Source organism: Elgaria multicarinata, chromosome 3, assembly GCF_023053635.1.
Source record: "Elgaria multicarinata webbii isolate HBS135686 ecotype San Diego chromosome 3, rElgMul1.1.pri, whole genome shotgun sequence".
In the NCBI taxonomy this organism is placed as follows: Eukaryota; Metazoa; Chordata; class Lepidosauria; order Squamata; family Anguidae; genus Elgaria; species Elgaria multicarinata.
In genome coordinates this window covers 132,634,818-132,658,123 of record NC_086173.1, presented here as the reverse complement: position 1 = coordinate 132,658,123, position 23,306 = coordinate 132,634,818, and the positions used below count along the sequence as shown (strand labels likewise).

General features: G+C 38.5%; 1 protein-coding gene across 12 annotated transcripts in view; it reads right to left on the bottom strand.

Moving 5' to 3' along the window:
• Positions 1 to 23,306, bottom strand: part of FOXP1 (forkhead box P1) — a 630,188-nt gene that overhangs the window by 121,849 nt on the left and 485,033 nt on the right. Inside the window, exon 1 of one of the 12 annotated variants that reach the window (XM_063122015.1) lies at positions 8,811 to 8,895. The exons of the other annotated variants lie outside the window; for them this stretch is intronic. The gene's annotated coding sequence lies outside the window, so the exon portion shown is untranslated. Of the gene's footprint in view, positions 1 to 8,810; positions 8,896 to 23,306 lie in introns of those variants that run through there. 12 annotated transcript variants of the gene reach the window in all.

Sequence of the window (23,306 nt, the reverse complement as noted above, 5' to 3'; positions counted from 1 at the left end):
AGGAGGGCAGGGGGACAGGTGAAAGTAAGAATTGATGTCTGAATGATGCAGCAAAACCTTTGAATTGATGGCCCTAGTGGGGTGTGACTGTGTTTGTGTGCACCATTTTGACTCTGGGCAGCAACATGTCGTGGGCAAGGTCTCTTCTTCCTCCTTACTGTTGCTGCGCCTGTTCACCTGTCCTCTCCAAGAGTGCAACAAGTGACAAGAGCAAGCTCAAGGAGCTTTAATATGGATCCTGCTTCAGAAAATCAGAGAAATAATGTTTGTTTTAAATAAGACACACTCAAATGGACCACAAAAACTACTGAGGTGTGTACATGTATATTAGCCTGAGATTAAAAATTATGGGCTAGATATCCAGTTTCTTAATTTCCAATATCCAACTTCTTCATGTAACTAGTCCCTAGTAATACTAGGATACGAAGGGCACAAAGCAGCAGTGATAGGCTATTATAGACCACACTTTATTACCCATTACTACCGAGGTCATTAGCAGCAAGAGTGATTGTACTGGACTTAACCTATTGATCATTGTAACTACTATCATTTAATCCTGTGCTGAATGACTGGAAAGCTACTAAAGGCACACAAGAGAGAGTGCTCTAGCACTGAGAAATATAGCCAAAGCTTGAAAATTACACTTTGATTCATAAAAACTAGCCAGTGGTTTAAATCAATAGTATTTAAAAGAGTCATGTAAGTTCTTAACTACAGTCTCTAATATTTATGGGTCCCTGTTTGAGTATATTCCGTCAAAATTGTACTTATTTTAGATACCACACAGGCTACCACACTTTACATCAGAGTGAAATAAGAAATCTCTGTCTGCACAACTTGACTTTGGTCCTGCATGGCTAAATTTTGAGATACCTTTTGCAAATGATAAATACTTAAAAAGAACACTCTCACCTAACTTAAAATAAGATCTACTTTTAAAAAGAAAAGTAATTAGATCTACTTATAAAAAGAAAAGTAAAACACCAAACAATTAAAATATTTGCAACCAACTAAAGGCATCAATCCACAAACATTTATTATTGCTAGAACCTGTCTTTAATACCCTGGAATAAACTAATCATGATGTACATTATTAAACCGAGCGTGTTTCATGCATTTTATCACACGAGGCAGTCTCATAGGAAAAAAATGAATGCAATAGATTTGGCTTATTGACTTCAGCTAGATATACAAACAGAGCTAAGAGGCAGACAAACACATATTCAGATTGCAATCCTGTGCACATTTACTTGGGAGTAAATTTCACTGAACGCAGTAGAGTTTACTTCCAAGTAAACCTGCACAGGATAGCACTTGCAGAGTGCTAACTTTTCAAACATCATTGTAAAATAGACTTCAATCCATTGTCTTATTTTCATTTTAAGAAGGCAATAACTTTAGTTTGTTTAATAAACTACATGCAGCCCTGTTGACAGATACTAACAGGGTGTGGTAGGTACCCAGCTGCATTTAGAGCTGGCAGTGAAGAAAAAATACAGCTGCTGCTTAGCTATTAGAATTCTACTAGTATAGACCTGCTGACATTCTAATACCATCAACGGCAAAAATGCCATTAAATAAAACCAACTGGTTCCAGATTTATTTCCCCAATGCAAACTTACACGTTCCTTAAGATTTCATCTCCCTTTCCCCCTGAAATGATTCGATTATTATAGTTTTACATTTGGCCCAAGCTTGTCTTCAGGATAAAAACAGTTAGACCACTGGTGATTTGGCACTGCAGGTGATAAAAGGAAATGAGCCATCATCTAAAATTTAACCTTTTCAGCTAGATTGAATGCCAAATAAAGGATTTCAATCAGTTAAAATTTGCATAAACATATAAACAGCGTCTTCTTTATTCTTTTTAAAAAATCCTCAGTTCAAGGAAACACCCATCATCATTACCATATTGTGAGGTATGGGATTTATAAAGTTTCTGGCATCAAACAAGTTTCATTATTTTGAACTATCATATACTGTAACAATTTATTAATTTGGCAAAATGAAATTAAGAATTATGTTTAAAATTGTACTGTGGTTTCTTGACTAAATGAGAATGGATGGCAATGAAATGTGCGTAAAACAGAGAGATAGAGACAGTCACTAAGGCAATAAAAGGGAATTTTAACTGTATCAATTTAACAAGACCAATGTCTACAGAATAAAGATTACTTCAACTGATCAAGTAATACATATGCAGGTTTGGAATTATTAGAATAACTGAGAACAAAGCATTAAATATAATGCTTAAAGCATTTTGTTGCAGTTTAACTTTCCACCTTCTGGAGTAAGGAAGCACTAAAATCACATTACCTGCATCTCCCCGAGGACAGAACATTTCTGACACAATATTTCGGGTCTTCAAAACAAAAACAATTAAAAAGAAAAAGAAACCCCACACTGCTGGAACCATTCATGTGGAAACCATGATTCTGTTTCATTATGCAAAACACAATTTCACTTTTAAGACTTCTCTATTTTTCCCCTTAACACTGTAGAGACAGGTACTGTTTATTATATTAATGTAAAATCAGCTAAGTAGTCAGTCATTAGCATAACTGTTCTATCCTCAACAATACAACCTCCTATTAAAAGGAAAGGGGGAAGGAGAAGAAATGAGAGAGAGAGAGAGAGAGAGAGAGAGAGAGAGAGAGAGAGAGAAGCTCTTTACAATTCAATTAGCATTTCATCTTTTATCATTTTGTTTATTGCATTTCACTAAGAGTAGGAGTTTGACCACAGACATGCGCAACTGAAAATAATTGTAAATAATTCTAGGTTCCCACCCACCCCATATTAAAAAAAACCCCTTTTTTAACCAACTGCTGGAAATAAAGTGAAGGTTTAATATTTGTTTAAAGTATGAAACCTTACTGGAACTAGACCCTACCTGCCACTTCTCCTGCATATTGGTCCCCTACTTATGTATCACGCTAATGGTTGAAGCTATAATACATACCCATTTAATTTGCATACAAATATAAAGTTTACATAAATTAAATCTCTTCTACATTCATGTTTGTTAAATGAGCACTACAATGGAATCTATACAGCTAAACTATGCTTACACTGAAGGAGGGGGGAGAAGTGGGGAAGATAATGATTAAACCATTTTTCTTTTTCTCAACATACCTGCATAATAGGGACCTCTTTCAGGCATTTTAACAAAACTAATTTTATAATGAGAAGTTAAAAAGCAACACAAATTGTTCTGCTTCTCTTTTGATGTATCCTTTAAAAAAACAATCTACACTGATCTACAAATTCTTAAACCCCTACACACACACACACACACACCTTACAGTCAAAAAGCTACAACTCCAAACCAAATATCTGTAATGTCCTGTCAGTTTTTAATACTTTTACATTAATTTATTACAGTCAAGAGATTAAAAATAAAAGAGTATGATTCAATAAGCAGTTTTTAAGAGTTGCACAATGTTACAGAGACATTTAAGCAAGTATCATTTTTCTGCAGCAGGTATCTGAAAGTGCAAAATCAGCACCACCAGAATACTTTGCAGCATTAGCCTATGGCTTTGCTTTCTGCTTCTTAAAGAGTTAAAATGTGGTTTTGTCTTTTCTTCTGGGCGTGGGGGTTGGGGATACATGTACTGACTCATGTAATATTAATAAGCAATTAAAATATGGTGAACTTTCTGAACCAGTTTACTCTTAATCAGACATAAAAAAACCCAGTCAAATTATGACAAGACGTATTCAGATTCTTGTTCTGTTAAACACTCATTTAGAGGGTGTCACTTTATTCAGAGTTACAGCCTTCACAATACTTGTAGAAGTTTATTTGGTTGAAGTGTGCTGGATTTCACACCTATCACAGGTACCTTCATCTGTACATTAGAATCTAATTGGCACTGGTTGTGCTGATCTATAATGAGAAAACATCAGATACTTCTTTGACAATCTTGTTATTCACTGATTTACTTCTAATGAAGACACATTCCAACCAGCAAGCTCTCTGTATGTTAAAGGTCAAAACATTCTTTTAAAGATGCCTTGTAAAATCAAGGCAAATGGGAAAGCCCAAGAAAATGGTGACAATTAGAGTAATTGTAAAATAATAATAATAATAATAATAATAATAATAATAATAATGGGCCACCTTCACTAAAAACTGCAAGAAATTAAGCTGCCTCAACTGGTACAGGTTAGAAGGGGGTGGGGGGGAATATCAAAATTTAATGTATTCTCCCCTGTGTCATCTTGTTTTGTCAAGACATCAAATAGAATTGGAAAGTACAAAATAACAAGCCCTTGAGAAATCACAGGAGCCGACCTTTTTGATGTTGTTGGTTTACCTTGTTCTCAGTTATTTGAACAATGATGTTTCAGATTTAAGGGCAAGATAGAGAGCTTAAAAATTAGAACATGCTATCAGCTATTGTTGTTGGGGTGTCCTTATTTTTTTCCTTTAGAATAGGTAATATAACAACTATTCTTACCTAATCAATGAAAACGACTCCAGTTTAACCACGCAAAATAATTAACAATAATGGATGCTTTTTCAATGTTCATTCAAACCTCCCCACCCCCCTGCCCATCAAATACTATGTTCTGTATAGTGTGAACAAGAGATGTACTTTCCTAAAGAGGAAGCAGGAAAGGTTAACAAAAACAGGCTACTTCATATAACTACTTGATTTCATTTTTTTTACCAACACATCAGGCAGCTTTACAGATGAGTACACGGTGGTTTCCCCCACAATCTCTCGATTCCTCCCTAACAACAGACAAATAATGATAGGGCCAAGGAAAAGAAAAGTCAGAGAGAGGGGAAAAAAAACCCACCATCTTATAAAAACAAAAGGCATTTTAAACAAATCCTGAACTTCACAGCAAAGTTAACTTCCAGCTACAGAGTCCTGTTTTCCATAAAACAAACAAACTGCTTAAAGCTAGCCAGGCTTCTCACCAAACAATATCAAGTTGAGTCTGCAGTGTCAGAACTTTCCCACAATCGAGCCATGCAGGTGTGGGGGGCAGGGAGGAGAAGAGAAATCTTCAATTTACTTATTTTCTCAAGCACAGTGCTGGGGTGGGGCAAGATGGATGGATGAGGAAATAGATCGATATGATTATCTCTCAAGTAATAAACATTTTCATGAAGAAAAGGTAGGGTGTTTCTATTGGTTAAAAACAGCTATCAGATATTGTCCCTCTTCCTTCTATAAACTCTTAATAGCAGCTAAGAGTTCCCTACCTTTGATCCAAACCAAAAGTCTACAACCATCTTTTTCCTGATTAGCAAGGCTGCTACATAGTGAAGAACTAGCCATTTATACTTTCAGCGCATTTAAAATAACCCAATATATAATGAAATAAAACATGGAGTTCCAATGCTGTTCCAGGGACCAACAACCTCTTACCACTTAAGAAGATAGGTGATTAATTACTATTAGCATATTTCATCTGTGTCTGTTAAGGTTTAAGAATCTTTTAAATTTTGCCTGCAGGTGTATTTATATACTGCCCAACACACATGTACAGCTGTGTATGTGTCCATCTGTAATAAAAACACTGTTCCACTATCATCAATGAATACTGTTCATTGATATGCTACCAATTTGTATAACAGTGCTCAATAATTGCAGAAAGCTATGAACTTCTGTGAGACATCAAAGAACATGTATATTCTGAGACACTTACACCATCATAACTCAGGTGGTCTTAATTTTCCTCTTAAGAGTTCCCCATTTTGAAAAAACAGCACAAACATTGCCAAATAAGAGTTTGGATCACGCTATTAGATATACAACTGTGTGAAAAGGTCTAGGAAGTTATGGTCCCATGTCAGTTTCACTGCATCACTCCGATTCCAGCCAAATTGGGCATGGCATCTCCTAACTCTTGTTTGTATTACGTGAGACTTTTTCCATTTTCAGGGGGTAGGGTGGGGAGCACTAGGATTAAAAATTACAGTAAAATGTACTTTTAAAAAAAACAGCCTAAACTAACAAATGGAGAACAAAACCCCACAGAAATAAACCCTCCCTATCATAAGCTGATGATTTATGGTTTACCAACTCAGCAAGGTTACGCAACACTGCGTGCCTTTTTAGATGCATTATTTGAGCCAGTTGAGATTTAATTAAGATCACAGCCTCCAAAATCCCTGTCAAATGAAAAATTCACAGAAGACAATACACTATATACCCTCATTCAGATAGTCTCCTCTCCATGACTCTGGAATAACATAAGTTAATCCTCGTTTCTATGGTGGCAGACAAAAGTTGACTAATTTTGTTTTCTTTTGACACTTGTGTTGTTTTCTGGTTTGTGTCATGAGATCATTCCTTAATAAGGGAGCAAAACTGGGGGGGGGAGAGGAGGGGGAGTGAGAGAATGAGAGGGCAGTGGGAATTTGCAGAAACATGTCTCAATACGGGCAGCAAAAGATATATCTTGACATTCTCGCAGCTCTGCTGTGATGTCATCATGTTTTCACATAATTAACCCCTGCTGGTAGAGGCAGCATTTTATGGTACCTGTCCATTTCTGAGATAGTGTGGGCAATGGGGCATTTTTTGAAGTCATTAACTATATTAGCAGATAGTACTTAAACACAGACATGCTCGTGCACACACACAGGAAACTGTTTAAAATTATTGTGGCTGTAACACCCATTATTTTTTACTTTCTAACCCAGGTCACCTCACCAAGGCATCCCCCCCCCCCCCCGGTTTTACAAATTGAGAAGCACACCAAGTTAATCATTTACAATCCTCCAGATCTAAAGCATCACCTATTTTCACTGGGATGCATTTAATCCCTAATAAGGTTTATCTATGTAAAGATTCCAGGCCTTTTAAAAATTTTAAAATGTTATTTTTAAAAAGACTTTCTCAGACAAGAGTTTACCTCTTGCAGGCATATATTTCTATCTGCATTATCTTATTATCTTTTTGCTTATCTCATGGTTTAGAAATGACAGGTGCTAGCAGTCTTTTGTTTGACAGGCCCCTACACAAATAACTGTCTTGCCTGAAAGGGCTAATGCACTACTAATGAACAATAAATCAGCTTTGATTATAAAGTGTCAGGCCAATCAGTTTTCAGTTCAGCTCTATCACATCCTAGGCCAAATCAGCTACACTGTTTGGACAGGATTTGTTTTCAGATTTACATCCTTATCAATGCAATTTTGGAGAGGACAGGGAGGCAGTATGATTATTTAAAGCTGCCTAAAACAGAGCATGATTCTCAGAGGGAAGCTGCAATAGTAAAAGAGTAGCATTGCTTTCAGAGCAAATTTTCTACAAGGGAAGAAAATACAGTATCACCCATGGTGTACCCAGGTTTTAGCCAACCATATACACACACATTTGTTGAGACAAAAATGGGATAAATGCATATACTTATTCTTCAATCTGAACTCAGAGTGGGCAAGACACCAAACTGTATTTTTATTAAATCTACAAAGCACTTGATCTTGGATAGCCCATGATCACTATGACTAATTCTGTCAAAGTAGTCCCATAAGCTTAAAGGCACATGAGCATATATGTATGCGTGTGTATCTATCTATCTATCTATCTATACACGCACACACACACACACACACACTTAAGACATATATGAAGATTTAAACCCAAAGGTTTTTTTTCCTTTAAAGGCACAGATCTTCCATTTCTCCAGTATATATGCTTCAGTTTAATTAACTGTACATCAGCCATCCTTTTAACTTTTTCATCAGAAACAGATCTTATTCAATTGCAACAAAACACACTTCTTACTTATGAATCTTGTCTTCACCTTTTTTAAAAAAACAATTATGTCTTAAAAACCCTGCCATCTATTTTAGAACGGTCCATTCAATTTAAATCCACATTCTGTAAACTTTCAGCAAATAAGATCTTATTTGACCTATTCAGTTTCTCCCTTCCCTCTCAACACTGTCAGGTATGAAAGAGTTAATCTCAAAGAGGAAGCAAGTATATGCACTTTGCTCTAAACTAACCACCCACTTCCTAACAGTTCCCTCCTCCCCACTACCACCACCCCTTAGAAAAATAATCTCAATTGCAGGAAAATTCAGAACTGCAAGACTGACGCTTAGCTTAGTTACAGTTAGATTCAGTTACACTTATTTCTTTAGAGCACATTAATACCAGTCAGTGTCAAAAGCAAACCTCCCGTACATAATTTCACATGGCAAATTGAATAGCAAGTAAAATCAAACACTTAACTGTGCCTGACACAGTATTTTACACATCTGTAGTTTACTCCTTTCCTTTTGTTTGTTTTTTGCACATGGCAATTAAGACAGCCAAGCCATAAATATTGCAAGGAATTCTGTAAAAACAGAAGCATTAGACTGCAAGACAGACAAATAACCTTGCCTTAGGTTTTCTTATAACATCTTCAATAAGCTGTCCACAAACCACACAGTATTCCCTTATATGTAAATCTTTACTAAGTTTTGCAATTGCTATAATTAACGACAGAGCAGTAAAGAGATTCACCCATGCATTGCTTTCACTTTTTAAAGCATTGTTTTTAAATCTTTCCTAAACTTCTTGAGGGGAGAAACAGGCCTGCAGACTGATGTTTCGTTCCCAGTTTTGTCTATGGTTCGTTTCTAAGCTCCGTTGCAAAACTCTTGATCAAGAAGTTGGTAAACAAGAGAGTTTAAATGAAGCAGCCCAAACATTTTTAGGGGAAAGGGGGGAGGGGGAGAAAGCTGAGAATAGAAGCCTTTTCTTGCTAATGCAAAATTAAAGATCAGTATGCTGTACATCAGTAAGATTTTTAAAGAAGAAATCATAAAATCAATCATATTGACAAACCTGACAAACTCCATTTAGCTGCCACCACAAACAGGGTGCTGGGCCATGAAGCGCTATTAAGCCTTGTTGTACAGTCTTTAGCTTCCTCAGGTTACAGACAGATTGCACGCACAAGGGTGCTCCTGGGCTGACAAGATGCAAAACTACCCAATCAGCCACGCCCTTCTCCACCAATCACAACCAGCCTCTAAACATAATCAGTTCAAACACCCCTACACAATGGGGCCTCCTCTCTCTCTCTCTCTCTCTCTCTCTTCCTTCGTCTCTGTCTTTTTTCTGACGGCAGGTGAAATAACGCTTTTGTGAAATAACGCTTTTGTCTCTAAAGCAACTACAGTTAATTGCTGTTAACCCTTTGACCCGACTGTGTTTGTATCTGCGCACTAGAAAGCATGGCAGAGAGCACATACTTAACTCTTACTAAAAAGACCTCTTCCGAACTATTTCTTTTTTTCGTAACCCCCCCCCGTCCCCCCGAAAACACACACAACTATATTTACTGACAGAGACATTTTAGAAATCTAACCTTTAAAGAGCAATCTGTTCTGCAAAGGCTACATGACACTAGAGAGCAGCAGCTAACACAATGCTTCACAACAATCAGCTCAAATTGGATAGGCCAAAAAAGAGATAATTATGCACTAAGGAGAGTGGTGTGTGTGTTTTTCTCCTTGGGCTGAAAAACAGCTTTTCGGGGTGGGGTTGTAACTTTATATCATTTTATGCAAAATTATTATTATTAAAATTATAGACTTTTTGAATACTTCTGCCCGGCACAAATTAAGCATTACAAGATCTGTATTTTATACATAACCCCCCACCCCCCAGCACAACACACACACATACAAACAAATAACTATCCAAGAGCAGTTTGTACAAATTATCAGTGTGCCTGGCCTATACAGGGAACTACCGCCCGTCCCTTCTAAACAAAGCAAAAGGAAATGAATCACATACTGGGAGATGATAAGATATTAAAACTGTATCACAACTACAGATGAATCTATTATATCCCAAAGATCAATGTTCCCCAAATAAGGAGTTTTATCAGCCTGTTGTTATGGTTGTCAAGCAAATATTTCTGAACTTGGTAGCAGTTAAACACTTGGATTGTGCCGGGACTTTTGAAATACTAGGTTTGATTATTCTGTGTAATTAATGCAGAACAATAACTCAAGATGCCAAATGTTCAAAAAGTAAGAAATGCTTTTGTGCCTTATTCATTATTCACACCCACCCACCACATCCCCCCAAAAGTACTGACCTGTTTGGTTTTATTTTAATTCCCCCCTTTTTAAACTATTTCACTCAACCAATTACATTATAAAAATTAGATTGTAAATAATATTGAAAGGAGTTGAACCAAAAAGGGGCAAATCTGGATTTTCATTTTTATGTTTTTAAGTAGCTTGCAGCTACATTCAGTTATTTTACCTGCACTAACTGAAAAAGATATACTTTGTTATTATCATTAGCACTTGCAAACATATATTATTTGCAAGAGCCAAGAATGCCAGTTATATTATATTATATTATAGGGGAGGGGGGAATGCTCACAGGACAGACAAAGAATCCAGCTCACTGACAACTTGTGATCTGATGTTAAATGGGATGAGATATGGATTGCTTTCCATTGCTTGAAGTGTTTTTGTGTTAGATAACAAATTAATGGAATGTTTTGTCCAGGTCACTAAAAAGCTGACCCCCACCTTATGAATATTTAACAATGAACTACGGGCATCTTGTGCAAGACCCTAAATCTGCCAAAAAGAACCTCCATGAATGAGAAAGATCCTGGCTATTAAATCAATAGGAGTAAGTTGAAAAGTGGATCTGCATATCAAGAACATGGGATCTGACTGTAAATTGTGAATGCCACACAAGCTTCTTTGTAAACTAAACATATTATTTAAACAAAAATAATAATACAGAAGAATAATGATGGGGGTTAATGGAAAACAATAATACCTGGTTATTTTATATCCTTAGAGGCTGCAAGTGTCTTGAGTGTCTAAAGGTGTTGGGAGGGGGGAGGGGGTTATTTATTTAAGGCTTTCACAGTTTTTTTTTTCCATTTCCAGATCTTCTCTTTTCTGCTCCTCTGCGCAAGCTGTGCCTCTTATATTCATGATCACATAACTGCCTTGTGGCAAACGAGCTGCCTGCATTTTAAAATATTGTTTATACAGTATTCTCTATGGCAAGGTGCTTTGCAACTCTTCATCTTTTTCATCCTCACCACAACTTGATGTGGTAGGACCATAGTACTCCACATTATTGATAGGAAATGGAGTTCAATTTTCAGAAAGCTATCGCACCTTAGGAACAGACTGAAATAGGTAATTTGTATCTCTATTCTTCTATATACATCTATGAAATTCACTGGGAGACCTTGGGCTCACTAACTCTGTGCTTTACCTACTTTACAAGGCTGTTGTGAAGATAAAATGGTGGACACCAAAAATGGAAGTTGGATATTATCCATTACACACACATAGGTCAGGAATAGGGACACACACATAACAATGGTCACCACAATGGCTGCACAGAACAATCTGAGGCAAAGTTGTGAGAGAATATGAGAGCCAAGAATGTAAGCCTGAGAATGGAACAAACCACAGGCATATGGAATCTCCTTCTTTGCACACTCTAACTTATCCTTGGATTGAGTAAGAGGAATCTGTTTTTACTAGTGAGGTCTAAAGTCTCAAACAGCTTGGACCTAATATACCCTAGTGACCTCTTTTACCTCTATTTTGGTTCACAATACCTCAATTCCACTAGGAGTGCCATTTTAGAATACTTTTACCATGAAGACCTGCCCAAACTTGAGCATGAGCATCTTCTACAGGTGGTGTAAAGATGTCTTTATTTCAACCACGAGGAATGTTTGTGAGGATTTTAATCATTTTAATTGGCTTTTTGATTTTGACAATGTTACCATTCCTAGCCTTTGTGATGAGGCTTGCTATAAATAAATTTTCCAGTGACATGATGCAGTAAAAGGAACTGAGATAATTGTCTCTGATTATTGGTGTCGAAGTAGGTCCCCCCCCCCCACTTTTCTCAACATTTTCAACTTCACTGAATTCCCCATCTACACACACAATTGGTAGTTTATGCTAATAGTGGGCATGTCTACATGAGGGATTATCCATGACACACAGGGGATAGAGTCATAGAATAGTAGAGTTGGAAGAGGCGTATAAGGCTCAATGCAGGAATCCACCTTAAAGCATACTTGACAGGTGGTTGTCCAGCTGCCACTTGAAGGCCTCTAGTGTGGGAGAGCCCACAACCTCCCTAGGTAAGTGGTTCCATTGTCGTACTGCTCTAACAATCAGGACATTTTTCCTGATGTCCAGCCGGAATCTGGCTTCCTGTTACCTGAGCACATTATTCCATGTCCTGCACTCTTGGATGATCAAGAAGAGATCCTGGCCCTCCTCTGTGTGACAACCTTTCAAGTATTTGAAGAGTGCTATCATGTCTCCAGGGGATGATCCCTTCCTTTCCCTGGAATAGCCGGGACGGCTTTAATCCTGACTTTTCCCGTGGTCTCAGGATGATCCCAAGACAGCGGGACATGTGGGCAGCCGTCTGGTTTCTTCCTGGCTCCTCACAAGTAAATGCAAGGAGCTGGGAACCGGGCATGGGGCATGGAGCTCTTCAAGAGCATCGTGCCCATCGGGGGTGGGAGGGGGTAACGGGATCTTTTTTAAAAAATACACACGTACCTTTAGTGATAGAGCCCCCCCCCAAAAAAAATGGCAGGCGCGACGTCCTCTTCCTCTTTGGACATCGTGCACCATGTGTAGACTGAGGGAGAGGATCTCGTGATCACCATATCGCAAGATCCTCTCCCTCCCCTCCCTAAGTCTAGACACACCCAGTGTCTCCACATGGAGAACTAATACGTTTCAAAACCAAGTGTGCCAGGTTTAAACGTTGCCACTTAAGTAGGAATGTGCAGTTGTTTTCTTGTCCACAACAGATTTATTATAGCTTTGACTTCTATCATTCCCTGCATGCATCTCCAAAACTTCCAATATGGACTGTTTCTCATGCCAGCCAGTTCCTGATTTCCATTCCTTGGTCATGCTGGAGACTGACCAGGAGATAAAACAGAGAAACTCTTCTTTTCTTTAATTTATAGACAATTAAGACCCCATGCTTCTTCTTCCCCCAGTCCCCAATAGCTTACTTTGTTTCAAGCATTCTCATATTCAGAGCTTTAACTTTGGTATTGAACTTTAGTGCTGGAAAACTAGTAACTTTAGTGATGAGTGTGATACAATTTGGAAGATGCAGGAACTAATTCTTCAGGAAGGGTAGGTCTATCAACGGCTATTGATAACAAAAGCTAAGAATAGAACAATCATGATCCAAGGCAGTATACCTGTGTACCTGACGCTGCAGACAAAGAACAGCGGCTAATGCTCCTTGTGAACTACCTAAGAAGCACCTGGCTGGCTATCAATGGAAACAGAGCACTGCATGATAGTGATGACAAGATGCTTATTCTATTTTGTTTTTGCCTAGAGATCTTCAAGAAACGTTTGGGTTATATAACATATCCAAAGCACACTTTTGCATTTGGGCAAAAAATGTGTAGGAATAGCGATTAATTTCAAGCTGTTCCTCAAAAAAACAAATGTGTATCCCTGTACACTCTGGTGAGCCCCCATGTACTTTCTATTTCTATTGTATGGTGGATCTCTCTTCCATTTCTGTTTTTTCATGTTTTGTGTAAGAGACATCGCTGTATCTATTTTTATTGCTTGGATTATTATAACCTACTGTTTTGTCAGTACTATTTACAGGTCTATCCCAACAGACTGTGAAATTAACATTCTCTAAAACTGGATCAGGTGAATATTCACAATGTGGCACAGGCTCACCTCAAGTAGTCCATGTGTTATTGCCAATTGTCTACAATACAAAAATTGTATTGTATCTGTAAACCTGTAAATAGCACACATCCAGCGGTTTCATGATCCATGCTTTCCCCCTTTTCAGACACCAATCTGATTCCAAAGTCTTGGTACCATCTTTTTATAATTATTTGTAGGTGTTACATTATCTTCAATTGCTCTAAGAGTCATTATTGTTATTTAAAGTTTGGAACCTTTATAATTAAGAGGTTATGTGGTATGAAATATGACAACTATTTTAGAAGAGGAGGGTGAGCCATTTGCTCGTCTTCCAAATCTTCATTCAGAATTCACAAAAAACTGACTGGTATAAATGATATCTGAAACATAACACACATAAAATATGTATGCAATACATAAACACATTTATAAATTTGATGACAGATGTGGAACACCTAATAGCAATTTGGCAAGGCAATGAATCCTTCTGCATCCAAATGGCCTTGGGGACATTCTAAATGTTTGGATAAGCCACAACCCAGGTAATTGGGAGCCATATTTTCATACAGATAGAGTGACTGGAAGCTACATAGGCCACCCAAATATAATTTAGATAATGAGAAGACAAATGACCCAGGTTCATATAGACCCGGTTTGTGGTTCCGGAATCCTGGCTTATCTTGTATGAGCAGTATGCACATAAGCACTGCTTAACTGCTCCTGCTGGAAGCAGGAGAGGCTAAACAAACCACAGAACTTTGGTGCATGGTTTGTTTAGTGTGGTGTGTGAGCCTGAATCTCTGGCTTGTCTCTCCCTGCCAAACCAGAGGTCCAGGTTTGTATGTCATGCTAAACAAACTTGCAACACTATGTGTGAATAGTCTTCATATCAGATGGTAGTCATAATGAAATATGAATATGGTGAATTCATCACCACATGGTTTATCGATTTGAATCTGTACAATCTATTTTAACCTTTCAGCATAAGAAAATTATACAAGTTTGCATTAGTGTTAATCCAAAGTAAATCTACAGAAACTGCATTTGATTACTCTGAACAACTTACAGGGTCATCCTATGGTCATGGTACACCAGGTGGTCACTGCACCAAGCTAATATCATAGTAATATAATTGTAATCCTATGCTCAATGAGCAACAACACCACAGTAATAGGTATAGAAACAAAGCTAACACAGCAATAATGAGAGCCACCTCTACAGAATCCCACCACTTCTCAATACCAACATTGTGCATTGATGAAACTTTCACTCTGGTGTCCTCCTGGCTAATTAATGCACAACAGCTGAACAGTTTTCCACAGGCAAGATGCAGACCCTCAACAGTAGGATGCCATGCCAACCCACACACACATGCACACACAATACAACCACCAGCCAGGAAGACAGCACAGTGCCTCCATCTATGCACACTGCCATAGTGGTGTAGGTAGGTCTACATAGAGAACATAGAAGCTTCCCAGGAGAAGTGCTTAACTCCCTATGGGAACAATGCCTCCACACAGACACATTCAATAACATAGCACACAACATAAGTGTATGGCTCTGTAAAGGAAACCAGCATTTTACAGGGGAGAGGGGTGGAAGCTTTATCTCAAAGAAGAACAGGATGCGCTGCAAAGTGCCTGGTAACTAAGTGGGAAAAGACAATTTAAGGGAAATCAGAGGTGGCAAACTCAATTCCCATCCCAGGAAGATGTGAATGTGGGCTCCACAGCACAGCATACATTTGAGGGGTCCTTCTGACAATACTATCTTCAGATATGAAAAGAGAAGAGGCAGTGGGATCAGAACCCAGGTTTCCCACTCAACAGAGCAATACTTTAAGCACACAGCCCCAGGAAAAGGCAGAAGGAAAACCTATGATGAGACCCATGGCCTGTCTTCCTTCCACCCTTTGCCTCATAAATTGAACAGCATCCACTCACATAGCCCAGTACTGAAGAAGCCCCATGGGGAGCATAACTCAGTGAGAAAGGCACAGGCTTAGGATACTGGAAGTCCTAGGTTTGATCTCTGCCTTATCTCCTGGGGAACAAAGTTGGGAAGAGACACATGCCCACACCAGTGGGCACAGTATGAATGGCAGATGGAAAAATGGCCTCACCTAAGTAACTGCCTGATCCTTTTTTGACCCAGGAGATTTTTATTTTTCCCTTTATCCCATCCTGTCATGTTGCCCATGTTCATTAGAAGGAGTGTCTTCCGGTTATAGTCATCCAAGGACACCTTGTTATCAATCCTGCCCTACCTTTCACTCCGCAATTTGTGTGATCCAACTGCTGTGTTTTTCATCACAACAATTGGAGGGGAGGGGTTAGGAGGACACTGAACTGCAAGGAGGGAACTCCATGGGCAAGATCCAGAACCTCAACTCCAATGAGATATGGTGATGGAGAACCTATCCCCCTCGCCCTGCTTCCTAATGTGAGTGCCCCATCAGGGAGACATCTCAGGTATATAATAACTGGAGGGTTGTCTCCAACCATCATGAGAACAACACCTCAGCTGAACAGCCACAGCTCTTATTGAACAGCACTAGTTGCAGAGTGAATTATATGAGAGTGGAACAAACCCCTTAGTTTCTGAATAAGGTATACTTCTCCTGCCGTGCAGGGGGCTTTAGATGTAAACTTGAGGACAGGATTTCTCTCTTAATTGCTGAAGTTATTGAGGACTGCAAGCCAGAGCAGAATCTTGTCTAATCCAATGCAGAGATTACAGAGATGGATCAAGAAGATAGCAGCATCAGAAAGGTAAGGAAGGCATATAAGAAGAAATGCTTTATTTGCACAAGATTTAACATAACAACTGAGAATCCATGGTCCATGAAGGATACAAAGGGTGACGTCAAACCATTTGGACTACAAATGAGCGCAGTTCAGGAATCTGCAATATAGGTACAGATCTAAAGAAGGTTCTCTTTACAAAGCTATAATTTTATCCTACCAGTAATTGCAAATGGCAGTATATGTTGTCGTTGGTGGGTACTGTTTATAGATCTGTGCCTTCTTTTATCAAGGGATTTCATTTATGGTGGAACAAATCATAATAAAATTCCTAAAGAATAATAGTCTCTGTTCATCCTAAAGAGAAACCAAATGGATAGCTATAATACAAGAAGCACTCCCCTTCCGCTACCTATCTATTTGCCTGGTTTCTTATAGTTATAATTGAATGTCTGTACTACATCCATGGAGCACTGAAGCAGTTAACTCCATATTAATTTTATTTGTGTCCAGATTGTGATGAAGTTGTCATTAAAGTAAGTGTGTTAAGGGTTGTTGTTATTTATATTCTGTGCACACTTCACTTAAAGGCGGCAGAATGTTTTTCTTGGTACAGCACAGCAGTTTACATTTTACTTAATTTAATGCAACATTTTTATAATAGCACTGTTACCACTTAATTTATATATACACAGCAGGAATTGTCAACATTCAGGTGAGTGATGAAGATGATAGTATAAGAGCTCTGGAAGAAGCTTCAGAAAAAAAGCATTGTTTTTCTCAAAGCATACAGTTAGTAATAATGAATCAAATAAACACTATTTTATATATAATTGCACCTGATGACTTCTTATAAATAACGATTGGAACATTTTTACCCTATCTTTTGTATTTGACTGATCTTAATTAACTGCTTGCTTGTTGCCTAATAAATTGTAACTTTACTTTCCACCAGAATGAAAAATTGTACTGATGCATTTTATACTAAGAGGTTCTAATCCAACAATTTGCTGCAGGGAGAAAATTGTTTCATGCATGCTTGAATTGAATGCAGCTAGTTATGTATCAGTGTGGTAGCATTTTTATCATCTAGAAAAATGACCCTAATTGTTTCGATGGAATCACTATCAGTGTTGGCATTAGGCATTGTGATCTAGGTGAAATATAAAAATTGTGCATTTCCACAAATACAACCTCAGCCAGGTTACGTCGCCTCATTGATCACATATAGCCATGTGACTTTTGAAGGTCCTGTAGCACATCATCTTTCACTCTCTGACACATAAGTATGTTGTGGTAATCTACAAGATTTGATTTCTGATGTCAATATTGTTCCACGGCTGCATAATTAACCTGAACTTTCCTTATATTACATTCTACCTGATTTAGTTTGAGCCCAGAAAAACATTGCAGTTGGGTGCAAAGCCCTGTAAAACTAGATGACACAGAAGAAGAAAAATGCGGCCATCTTATTTAACCCTTTAATGCTTATGACTCTAGGTTAGCACAATATTGAGTGCAGAAGTCTGTCAACATTATATTCTCCTCAATGAGATTTGCAGATATGAAACTTGTCAACACAGACGCATCAGCCTGCATCAGTTTGTGCAACTGCTTTTTCAGGGTGGGGGTGGGCAATAACTCACATTTATTTATTTGATCAAATTTTAGCTGCCTTTCAAGAATGCAATCTTCTAAAGGTGGCATATAATATAAAACAAACCATTTCCCATCCACATCAACATAACAGATTCATAAATCAATCTTAAACAAATTTAAGAATGAACCAGTTCATATAAGCCAAATCCAAAACTTAACCAAGGAAAACAGCACATATAATACAATTTTTTCAGTTAAAAGCCAAAGAAAATGAGTTTGGTTTTTAAACCCTGCTTAAAACAGCAGCAGATGGAGCCAGCCATATGTGTCTTGAGAGGGGATTATACAGGGCTGGGGCCATAACTGAGAAGACCGTATTTCTAGTGCCTGCCAATTTTACAAATGTTAATGATGGGCCCCGGCAGGTTCATAAGGGTGTAAGTGGGCCTTCAAATAACCTTCACCTAAACTGTTTAAAACTTGAAAGGCCATCACTTTGAATTGGTCCCAGAAATAAGTTGGTAACCAGAGCAGTTGGTACAGAATTAGTGTAATATAATCTGACTCATGTAGCCCCAACAAGACTTAAGTTGCTGTGTTCTGCATCAACTGAAGTTCCAAATCATCATGAAAGGCAGTCCTATGTAGAATGCATTACAGTAGTCCATCCTAAATAAACTAATGAATGCCTAACTGAGGCTAGATACCCTTTTCCTAGATATTCTCAGCTGACATACCATCCAAACTTGGTAAAAGGCATTCCTGGCTACTGCCATCACCTGTGCTTCCACAGACATTGCTGTATCCAGAAGCACCCACAAGCATAAACTTGTTTCTTCATAGGGAGTCAATCAGCATTCCGAAGATCCTTAGGCTATATCTTAGGACTGTGTGGAACCTAATCCCCACTAGACCAAGGAGTCAACAAAAGGGTCAGGGTAGGTGTTGCTTCCTGAAGTTCTGGTTTGGCACAAATGTGTGCAATCAGTGGTATAGAAGCTGCCTTCTCCTGTGGGCTAGAAACTTAAGTTTCCTTAAAATGAAGCCTGCACTCTGGTTGTTTCACGGGAGATCTTGAGTGTTTCCAGATGGATGGCTCCCAGCACTATCAATTAAAAGACCTATTCTGTCTTTTTCTCCTTTAAGAGATTTTTTTTTGCAGGAACAAAAGAGACCAAAAATGTGGTAGGAAAGCATGTGAGAGTTACAAGTGGACCCCCCTCCCCTAAAACTCCATGAATGATGCAGGGTGTTTGCAGGATAAAAGCCTTGTCTGGAAGCAACCCTTTCAGGAAGCCAAATCTCTAAGGCATATGTGTGTAACCAAGGCCCCTGCCCTTAATTGGAGGACAGCATTTTGACGAATGCTGCCATCTACTGGTTACATTGCTTAAATTGACTAAGATGCCTCGTCTAACAAGGGAGCAGAAACAAAAATGTTTTATGTAATTAACGAATAAGTGAAAGGTATAAATGGTGGCTGTGTTAAACAGAAATAGATAAAGGAATTACCCAGGGAAATATGAGGCCTTTTAATGTAAAAGTGTGCATTAGTCTATTATATGGGCTCTCTTGCACACAGCATGGAAGAGCCAAACTATATATATTAGCTTGTCTAGGAGAACAACCTGTATGTCTGCTGGGCATCCTGCCGCCTTTTCTCACTCTCCTGGGAATGTATGTCGGCATATTTTCAATAAAACACCTTCTTAGCAGTAATGGGCCACTGTTCTCATTTCAGTGGTCCCCAAGGTTTCATGATGCAGTATATTTTTAGCTGACTTGCAGTTCAAATTCACCTCCGGCATTAAAAAAAAATGTTAAAAATATACAGCCATAAAAATAAAGCTACCATACCTTTGTAAATTCAAAAAAGAAGAGAACAATTCAATTTCCTAAATGAAAGAAAATAATACTTTGCCGTTGTTCCATAAATAAATGTTTTGTTTTACAGATTTTGTTTTATAGGTGAAGTAAGGGCAAATGAAGATGTTACACTGAGTTACTCATGGCACATATAAAGGGAAGAATTTTCAAAGTGGTGTCTTGAGATTTCAGCACTCCTGTAAAAGTTAATGGGTGTCACAATAGCTAAATCCCCATGTACTGTTTTTAAAATGTGTTTTCCTGGGTGGCAACAGGAGGCAAGGAAGTCTAGGTTCATAATTTGCTGCATTTAGCACTGAGAAAGGGCAATCCTAAATTTTGTTGCTCCAGAATAATCCTTCCAATAATACCAATTAACTTCCAAAAGACATGTCCAGAGTAACAGTTCTGAAGTTGCTGTGAGGCTTCTTTAATGCCTACTGACTGTCACTGTATTGCCAAGAAATCCCTGTGGAAGAGGATTTCTGCAAAAGATAACATTTTTTCTGGCTTTGGATAAAACTGTCCCCTTACAGTCCTACGTTCTGCTTAGAAGAACTCTTCAAAACCTCACTACTTGCGTGGTTACTTCTCCTCTAGTCACTGCGGTGTAAAACTTGATGATGCTGAAACCTCATGGTCTGGCTTTTCAAGCTTTCATTTTTCCCAAAGGAAGGACATCGGAAGTGGAATAAACCAGCCTTTAATCTTAGACCTCCCCCAATAGGTGATTTTATGGGACATTTTTGGGGCTCCTACAACCTTTGAACATCATCCATTTAGCTCAGCTTTCGCATTTAATGCAGTTACATTCGCTCATTAACTCTTTGGTCTTTCATATATGAAAAATGCAATTTCTGAGGAATCATGTATTAAAACCATTCAAATAGCACAAGCAAGTGAGCAATGCCACCCAAGAAAGAGAAAGACAAAAAAAACCCCTCCATCTCAGGATTCCTGGTCAGGCCAGGAGGGCTGCTCAAAGCAACGAATTTTACAAAGGACAATCTAAAGCCCTCGTAACCAGAAAGTAGGAAGGAGCTGTAATAATAAAAATGATTAAATTTGCTACAAAATGCATTGTAACTTAATATACGTAAGTAAAAACTACAGTGTAAAGCTTGCTATCAATGTATCTTCCCTACCCAGCAAAATCTCCCTTTTAATCGTTTTATACCTTTAACATGTAATAGTTTGGAAAAGTCCTAGGGTATAATTATATATCTTGGCTTGGCACATTAATAGCTATTCCCTTCATTTACTGATTTCTTTTTACTGGTCAATTTACTTTTTTACTAGGCTGTGCTTACCGGCCTATTTCACAGGATCACCATCTTGATGCAAAAGATGAGCTGGTGGGGGAGTACACTGCTGTACACTGTTTGAAATCCTAGAAAGTGGCTAGAAGGTAGCAAACAGCTGCATGCTAGTATGGAAAGTATGTATATATTAAAAGTGTGTGTGTGTACTTCTATAAGGAAACAGCAAGCTCAAATGTCGAAAATGTGTATCAGCCAGGTCACAAGCATGGGAACCAAACTATCCTCATGACAATTGCAAAAACATGCAAGACTCAATTATGCAGCCAAGCAGCTAAACTGCAAAATCTTATGCTGCCATGTTTCTGTAAAAGGAGCCGAAGCAAGGAGTCAGTCACTACAGGTGGACCTCTCAACCAAAAAATACCCAACTGCAGGAGGACAAATGCATCTCACTACTTGTGATCAACGGGGCACTTTTTCCTTGATGGTTCAGGCAACTTGGCAATTTGGGGACCTTGAGAAATATAGATTGAGTCATCCTACTACTACGTTATTTTAAGCAGAGTTGAATTTAGTGCATGTCGAACATCTGTAGGCACATGCTAACAATCTACTAGACCGAACTGTTTCACTGAACTGCACAATTTCTTACCCAGGGACTCTCCGTCTGGACCTGGAAACAATTCTAGGGTAGCCAGTCATATTCGTAACACTCTTCAAGCCAAGCTTGCAAATGAAAGTATCAAGTGCACCTGAAACACATCTCTTATTCAAGGAATCAATGGAGGATTTCCCCTTTGTTCTATGAATTCAACATGCAGTATACTCCTCAATACTGCATGGTCATTTGGCAATTGTATTTTAATACTTGCCTATACTTGGGAAACAGAGAGAACCATTGCTTTGTTCCAAGGAAACCACCATCATGTTCTCAGCTGTGGGGATTCTGAAGGAGTCAAGGGAAGACACTTGGCAGTCCCACTCTCTTCACACTGGTGCACTCTTGTAATTACAATACAAGAAGGTATGCCACGTTGACTAACCTGTGTGGCTATCGTGTGCTTAGCTTAAGGGTTAATTCCAGTCCTGATGCTTTGTCTCTTCCACACAGCCTGCCTGAAAGTTAATATTGACACCTGTTTAATACGTCAAAATAACTTCATGCCAAATTGGGAACCAAATCTTTTCCTGTCTTGAACTATGGACAGGAGCATCTGTCTATAGCATAGCCACAGACTTGGTCTATAAAATAACCCAAAACAAAAGCAGTTCTTTAATAGCAGTAGTTCTGACCTACATTTTACTTCTCCTTTGAAAGGTAGCCCCCTCCAGCTGCACAGTAACTTCCAGCTTGACCCTGCCCCCCTCTTTTCAGAATTCCCTGATAGAGAAAAGCAATGTGAATTGAATTAACAGTGCAGCTTCCTGTAGTGCCCTAGGCTTTAACTGGAGAGTGACCAACACTGCTCAGCTGTAGCGAGATCTGAGGAGCTTACAGCCTGAGGTGATAGAATGGCTGGAGGCAGTTCTTGTTTTACACCGCCTCTGCAGGGAATGGCAGTTTTAGCTGTTGAAATGTGGTTAGAGAGATGCACAAAAATGCTGTAATGATGGGCAAAACTGGAAGAAACAAAATCATTTTTGTGAAGCAACCTCTTACGTAACATATAGTGCTATCAACATAAACATGTCTGAGACGTACAGAAGCTGTTCTGAAAAATGTTCCACATGGAGCCGGTAAGGCAAGCATTCCTCATTAGTGTACCAGATCTGACAATGTCTAATGTTTCCTGTTGATAGATACCAGCATGTATTGACACAAGCTTCATGTGTTTCTTTTTGAGGCTTGTGGTTTAGCAGTTTGTCAAAACAGGATACTATTTAAATATACAAAAGTTACCAACTGATGCTCAAAAGATGAGATATGGGTGTGTCACTTCTACAGCTAAATTTGTAGATGTAGAAACTAATAATGTTACAGTGCTTCGTTTAAAACCTTTAAAAATCACCGACACCCGGGTATATTTATATATTCCGTTTGGAAGACAAACATCTAAGCAAAATGACTGTCGCTTTCTATGAATTACTGAACATGTGTAATTCATTTGCCAGTAATATTGTTTGAACTCAACTCCAATTAAACAAACG